Source organism: Triticum aestivum, chromosome 2B (genome assembly GCF_018294505.1).
Source record: "Triticum aestivum cultivar Chinese Spring chromosome 2B, IWGSC CS RefSeq v2.1, whole genome shotgun sequence".
NCBI lineage: Eukaryota > Viridiplantae > Streptophyta > Magnoliopsida > Poales > Poaceae > Triticum > Triticum aestivum.
In genome coordinates, this window is record NC_057798.1 from 702,780,901 (window position 1) to 702,787,822 (window position 6,922).

General features: G+C 44.6%; 1 long non-coding RNA gene across 1 annotated transcript; it reads left to right on the plus strand.

Annotated features, from left to right (window-relative positions):
- The first annotated feature begins 4,158 nt into the window (after nt 1-4,158).
- LOC123042189 (uncharacterized) lies at nt 4,159-5,350 on the plus strand. The gene is made up of 3 exons (XR_006418724.1): nt 4,159-4,544; nt 4,643-4,713; nt 5,051-5,350. It is a non-coding gene; the product is annotated as an uncharacterized lncRNA (long non-coding RNA).
- Nucleotides 5,351-6,922: the final 1,572 nt, after the last annotated feature.

Below are 6,922 nucleotides of genomic sequence, written 5' to 3' on the forward strand. Positions count from 1 at the left end.
ACTGAACTCCGGTGCCTTCACTCCATCTGCTTTTGGCTGTATGACAGGTGAGCCAGCCACATTTTGGGCCCACCTGTCATAAACCCAAAGGTAGGTGCACTAAGTCAATGAAGCTGCGTCCATATAGTACTCCCGTGTGTATATGACTAATATATAGTGGAGTGGTTTTCTTATTCTCTCCATAACAATCATTTTAAATTGTGTAAGTACGAAACGAAACTCTTTATTTAATGTACAGTGAAGAAAACTAGTACTACTTACGATGAACTAACGATCCACGCCCACGCGTCCTGGTCGCACTTCCTGTCCTTCACGTGTGGTACACTACCCTCCCTTAAGTGAACAACCACACATGCGCCAAATTATCTGAAACATGTGAGAGTGTGTACAAATAAAGAATTTTAATTTCAATTATCGGAAAAGTTTGAGAGTATTACAAAGTTTGACTTCAGTCAAATCTAATATGCGGAGTAAATAAAAATGGAGGGCTACTACGTCCATCCGGGTTTTTAGTCCACACCATTTTTTAAATCAAAGTTAATAGCTGGACAAATAAAATTACAGGGGAGCTGGAGACAAAGTTATGAGAAGGCTTAGAAATCAATACAAAACTTATGCTCTTAGTACCAACGTCGATCCTTCTTCGAGGAAACATTTGGTTCATAGCCAATTGTGTGATAAAATTGCACCAACATGGAAGACGACTGCGTCTCCAACGCAACCAAGGTGAACTGACGAAGGATATCATCTTTGTGCGTAACAAGCAAAGAGCACTGATGGAAGACAGCTTGTTTTTCATTGAAAATCGATCAGCTTCACCAGCCGACGCAACCATGAGGTGCAACCTTGAGAATCGATAGGTCATCGTGGTGATGCATCATCCATTTGGCATCAAGTTTGGGTGAGGCACCTATGAAGTTCGACAAATCCTCACTGTGGTCTGTTTCTTCTCAGTAATCAAGCTCGAGGAAGGAAGAACCACATGGCAGAGGACAGTAAGGCGGAACAACAATGGCCATCCAATTTTGTGCAGTTCCACAAAAATTGAGGAAGACATGCCCGGGTATGGAGATACGCATCGCTGTTTCCAAAAATATAAAAAAGGGTTAATGAAAAGTACACCAACAAACAGAAGCATCATAATTATATCTTGATGGGAACTAAACCAGGATACCTAAGAAAAAAAGCATTTCTTCATTTAACCAGTGATAGTACTACCACCATATGGACAATGACCGCACAACCACCATGTACTTTTTGTCGAAACAACATGTATACCTCCACCAAGGCATAAATCAGGACAACTTTTCGAGTGACATTTCCTCTATAATAGTACTAGTAGGTGATGTTGGACCAGCCGACGAACCCTAGCTACTATGCATGGGGAGCTGGGGAGTAGTCGCATAGAAGAAAACCCGCATGCAGCGACTTGGGGAGCTGGACCAGTACAAGAAGTTATACCTCAGGTGGGCGAGATGTCGTTTAGGCGGGCGGGCGGGATCTGCCCACATGACGGCAGCGAACAAGGGCGCGGAGGATCTTCGTCCACGCCAGCGCCGGCTCCGTGAGGACGGTGCACATCGGCTCCCTCCGTCGCCGACGGCGACAACGTCAACGCTGCACCTCCTCACCTCCCGCAGCGGACGAGATTCGGCCGGATCTGTGACCACCGGTGAGAAGAGAGATAGAGTGGACACTGTCATCTTGTTTTGATATGGAGAGGGTGAGAGAGCGAGACGCAAGAAACTCTATCAAACAAGAGGCTATAATAGAGTAAAAAAACCTCTCCATAGCAGTGATTTTAAATAGATCAAAAACACGCCCCCGCTTCCAGGTCGCGAGAGTCATCCGCACACACACATAGACATAGACATGCATATCCGTGTTTACGTAAAATTCCATTTCCATCTTCATCTCCAATCATATTTGTCCAACTGGCACATTATTTACGTTGTTAATTACATACGCAACAATATTAACATACAACATCTCTTGTTTGCGCACGTCCGGACCGCTGCCACGGCCGGTCCTGACCAACCCGAACCCTCTTCATGACCCGTGCGTGCTTCCCGCCCAAAACAGTCAGTGCCGCATTCATGCCCGGCCAGAGCGGATGCGACCTCTCACTGACGCCGACATTGAAGCGGCGCGCCGGCCGAGAGAGCGTTGCCCGCGCCGCTTCCGGGTGCACGTGGCTGCTCCGCGTTCAAAGGTCGCAATAGCCGGCTACAACATGTAAAAAGTTCTTGGGAGTCCGTGCTATAGCTAGCTGTCCTCCCCCAACTCATCAATCTCTTCCAGTAGTGCTAGTAGTACTCCATGGCACGATCCATCGACAAGTAGGCGAGAAAGTTATCGTATACTCGGTTTGCGGTGAGTGGCATGCCGAGTGACCGTGTGGGGTCGAGCCGTGGAGGAGGGTGAGACACGAACACGACAGACGTGATTTAAACGTTGGTTTTGCTCGATGGCGTGATCCAACGAAACGAAACGTTGGTTTCTCTCCATTTCCATTTTTTCTCCGGAAAATGGAAACTTTCCACTCCATTTTCATTCCCATTCCAAGGTTGCCCCGTTACAACATTCCATCAAATTAAGGACAGTATAACCGCACCTAAACCGAGCCCTCTCAGCGATTAGCATTTTCGTCCGTCCATTTTTCCGATTTGGGACTTCCTGGCCGTCCGATTTGGTGCGTGTGACGATCTATTCCGCGATCTGTGTTAACTGGCCCGGCTATCCTGTGGGCTGCTGCTCCACGGGCCGAGACGGAGTCCTCTGGTGCAATGGGCCGTTGGCCAACCCATTTGGTCGCTCGTCTACCGCAGCAGCCCAACTGGCCAGACGGACGATACCTATCGATCGAGAGTACCAGAGAGGCCACTCGCTGCGCTGGTGGCGGTGGAACCTAGGGTTTGGCGGTGGTGAGTGGTAACAGAGGAGGAGGCAGCTCCAGCGATGGTGCATGACGTGCAAGCACACGGCGACGGCATAGAGACTCCTATGCTCTCCACTGTCCCTCGATTGCGTGTTCTCCAACATCGACTCCCTCCACCCTCCATGGTCACCGCGTCGCCGGCCTCAACTATACCATGCGTGCACCCTCCTCTTCATTGATTCGCGCCACCGGCACCTCCTATCCATTGATACGCGCCACCATAAGAGGCGGCAACAAGATCTGCTAAGGGCCGGGTGGTGGTGACCTGATCTACCATGCGAGGTGGCGACAAGACCTGCTTGGGGCCGAGGCACGGACCTGATCTGCCAGGGGAGACGACGACCTGACCTGTCGGGGGCTGCGACGACCACCTCTCCCACGCGACCACTATCTCGCTGCCGGCTGCAACAGCGGCAACCAGTGATTCCAGCATGCCGTCCTTTGTCTCTTGGCCAGGTCCGTCGCTGGGATCGACATGAGCTCTTCTTGCGCCACTATCTCGAGGTCAGCGGCAAGGGCGTTGCTGTGTTTGATCCATGCCTAGCAAATATTGCATGGTTCCATCTATGAGCAATTTTCTTTATTTAAATCCAATTTAATATAAATATTCAATAAACTTTGAGTAAACTTTCCTAGATAGTGTGCTGGTTGTTGTTTTTTCTACCTCTGTTTCTGTCATTGCAATTGGAAAAAATTCAATGTAAAGTACAATTTAAAGTAAACGGTAGATTTGTTTGTTATGCAAAGCTGCTGAACGTTGGAATTTCTGTTTGATTTATTGCTACATGAGAATTATAGCATTCATCTTGTCTTGTTTTATTGTAGACATGTCTTTGTTAGAACTTTAGATGCTGATTTTCATTGAGTTGTTTCAGTAATTTCCACCGGGAAATATATACGAATTGTTAATTCTATTGTTACTTCATGGTTGGTCTATTTCTACTCTTTTATTATCACTATGTCTCAAAACTGAATCTGTCAATATTATAATCCTGCATTTCATGATCCATTTGGCCTACCACGTTTGCACTATAAGATATGCAAATTCTTCCTATTAATTTAGAAGTACTAACATTTTTTAATACTTTAGGAGAAAGTTAACTCACAATGCTATGCTGTTATTATTTTAATCCCCTGTAGCTGTTCTAAGGTGTGTTACCCTGTGTCCGTAATTGGCTAATTGCCTGTTTTTTAATCTCATTCCAGTGCCAAGCATTTAACTCGGGTCGCTTGGCCAGAAGATTCCAAGTTCTTAGAGATAATGGTGACGATGTGAGTTTTGCCACTCTCATGCTTTTTTACTCCCGTCTCCTTCCCCTACACATTACCTTTACGGACACCCTTATACTCCATGAGGAGAAACTCATATTGCCTCTCTAATCCCCATCCCCCGCGCAGCCAGTTAGGAGATGACATTTCTCCCAATTTTGTTGATACTATTTGTGGTTGTTTCAATTGCTTGGAATAAGGTGATCTAATGAGATGATGCTGTAAGTTTTGAAGCATAGGATGCCAAGGGGGAGATGTGAGATCATAGCCTACATCTGTCGACACGTGGAGGATCAATCCCATTGTGTCCTGTAGGAGATAAACTGGTGTATTTCTGGTGAGAAATTTCTCCAGTGTGTCACAAGTTTATCTATTCTTTACGTGGACAGCTGGGTGATTTTGTGACTGATTGCTGCAGATGTTCTTGTCCTGTAGGTTTTGAAGACTCAAGGTCATCGAGACATCTAACACAGAGCACCCTGTTAATGTTACTTCTAATTGATCATGTATGTTGTCTTATCACAAACCTTTTTGATATATATGCACATATGCCCATCTTAATTTGTTGGGAGCAGTTCTACATACAATTTTATCTCAGAATACATGGATAATGTCTATTATCCTCCTCTTGTGTAATTGTCTTGAAATGACAAGTCCTTGTGCTACGGTGTATATATCGCATGTGCCTTCTGATTAATAGGCTAAGGTTGAATTGGATACCATTTCTGTGTACATGCTTCAATCTTTTTCAATTTCTTTTGTGATGCCCAAATCGTTCTCAATTTCAAGCCTTCTTTTCGTGACACCTTTGGCTTCTTATAAACAATGACTTCATCATATCAGGAAGGATGGAGATTTTGCAAATGCAGAGGGATTTTTGAATGTTACTTTTGGAAATGAGAAGAAGCCAATTACCGATAGATGCACTGAGCCATAGAATGAGTCATGTTCTCTAGCAGCCAATACAAGGCTCGCTATTATCAAATATGTTGTTACTACTTTGATGTGTTCGTTTTTCTTCCCTTGGAGGTCTTGCCCATCGTAATAGTACCATATCTGTAATGAGGTACCAATAAACAAAATAGTTTTTATTTTCCACAACATGTTTTCATTTTAATCCGCATTATTGATCTCTCTTGTAAACTCAGGATTATTAAGATGGTAGTCTCCAGTCTAATGTTTCCAGCAGTGCTACACTTTACACCTTCTAGAGTATATAGTATGGTATCTCTTTTGAGTTTATTAATTTTATTTGCGTACAGAATCATTAGCTTGTTATCGGCTATAACATATCTACAATACTTCATGCTTCAAAGTATTTATAAAAAGAAATCTCATTTTATTCAACAAATTGATGTGTAGCAAGCAAGGTCTTTTTTGTGGCTCTTTAAGAACAGGAGACAACGCAAAATAATTTTGTGATTCCCACAATTTATTATTCCTTAGTGTTGATATGCTGTCTATGCACTGTATACTATCGAATTGATGTACAATAGATATGGCTTCCCCGGTTCCTCCACTGGAATTGGTGTTTAGAGTTTAGGGTAGTATGGTTGAGTTGTGCAATACTTTCCAACTATTTGCACCATCTAAATTTTCAACAACAAAAAATTGTATCCATCTTTTGACACTTTATTTATGCACAAATATATGAAAAGGTATATTCTATTGCAAAAATAGACGGGCGCGGCAACACGCGCCATCAACGATCTAGTACAAAGGAAAACTAACACGCATGCTGATGCATCTCAATGATTCACAGATCATAGCCAATATTTACTTCACAACTAAAGAAAAAAGTTGTGAGAGCGTGTACGAAAGAAAAACTACTGATGGGGTCACTACAACTTAAACCCTAAACCCTAAACATGATTTAATTCCCTGGCCAGGTAGAACCTGTCGAAGGAAAGACGGCTGGCACCCTCGGATCATATGATGCTTTTGTGTAGTTCCACTAAAATCGACCTAAGCATCCCTGATGGCAAAGATATTGAAGAAGTGTGATTAGAATAATAGTATTGGCACTAGTTCATGAGACATAAACTCATCACAAGTAGAAGCCGGTAGAAGTAGAGAAAGATCGACATGGAGATGGAGCTACGGCAGTGGAGCAAGCCGGCTCCAAAAGGAAGATGGACTACCTGGGACGTCGGGCTGTACCTAGAAGGGCGGTTGGGACGCGGCATCGGCCCATACCGCGGTGACCCCCGATTGGGACGCACCGACTGTGGGTTTTCTCCCTCGCCGATGTCGACCACATCTACGCAGAACATTGTTCCCTTCCCCCAACTGCGGGATCAGGCCCGTCGTTCTATGCTTGTGAAGAGAGCAACCTTAGCAAGCAGGCTTGTAGCTTAGGCTCCTGCTAGTGTATATATAGTGGTTTTCTTTTTCTCTCCATATCAACCATTTTATATTGCATACGTGTCATTCAAGAGTGAAATGATGGTTGCTTCTTCCGACTAACTTACTGTGTGATTTGACTACTCCTTAGTGGCCCCTACACGTACTCCCCCTACGTGTATGCAATAGTCACACGTACACATGGATGCAAAAACGCGCGCGACGCCCTAATGCATGCATGTCCGAGCACACGACGGAACACACACGGTCACGCTAAGTGCTCAACCTACACATGCATGCACACACATACTCAGTCAGGGTGAGCTAGTGACCGTATAAACACCGGAAAATATATATACTGAGCGCAATGAG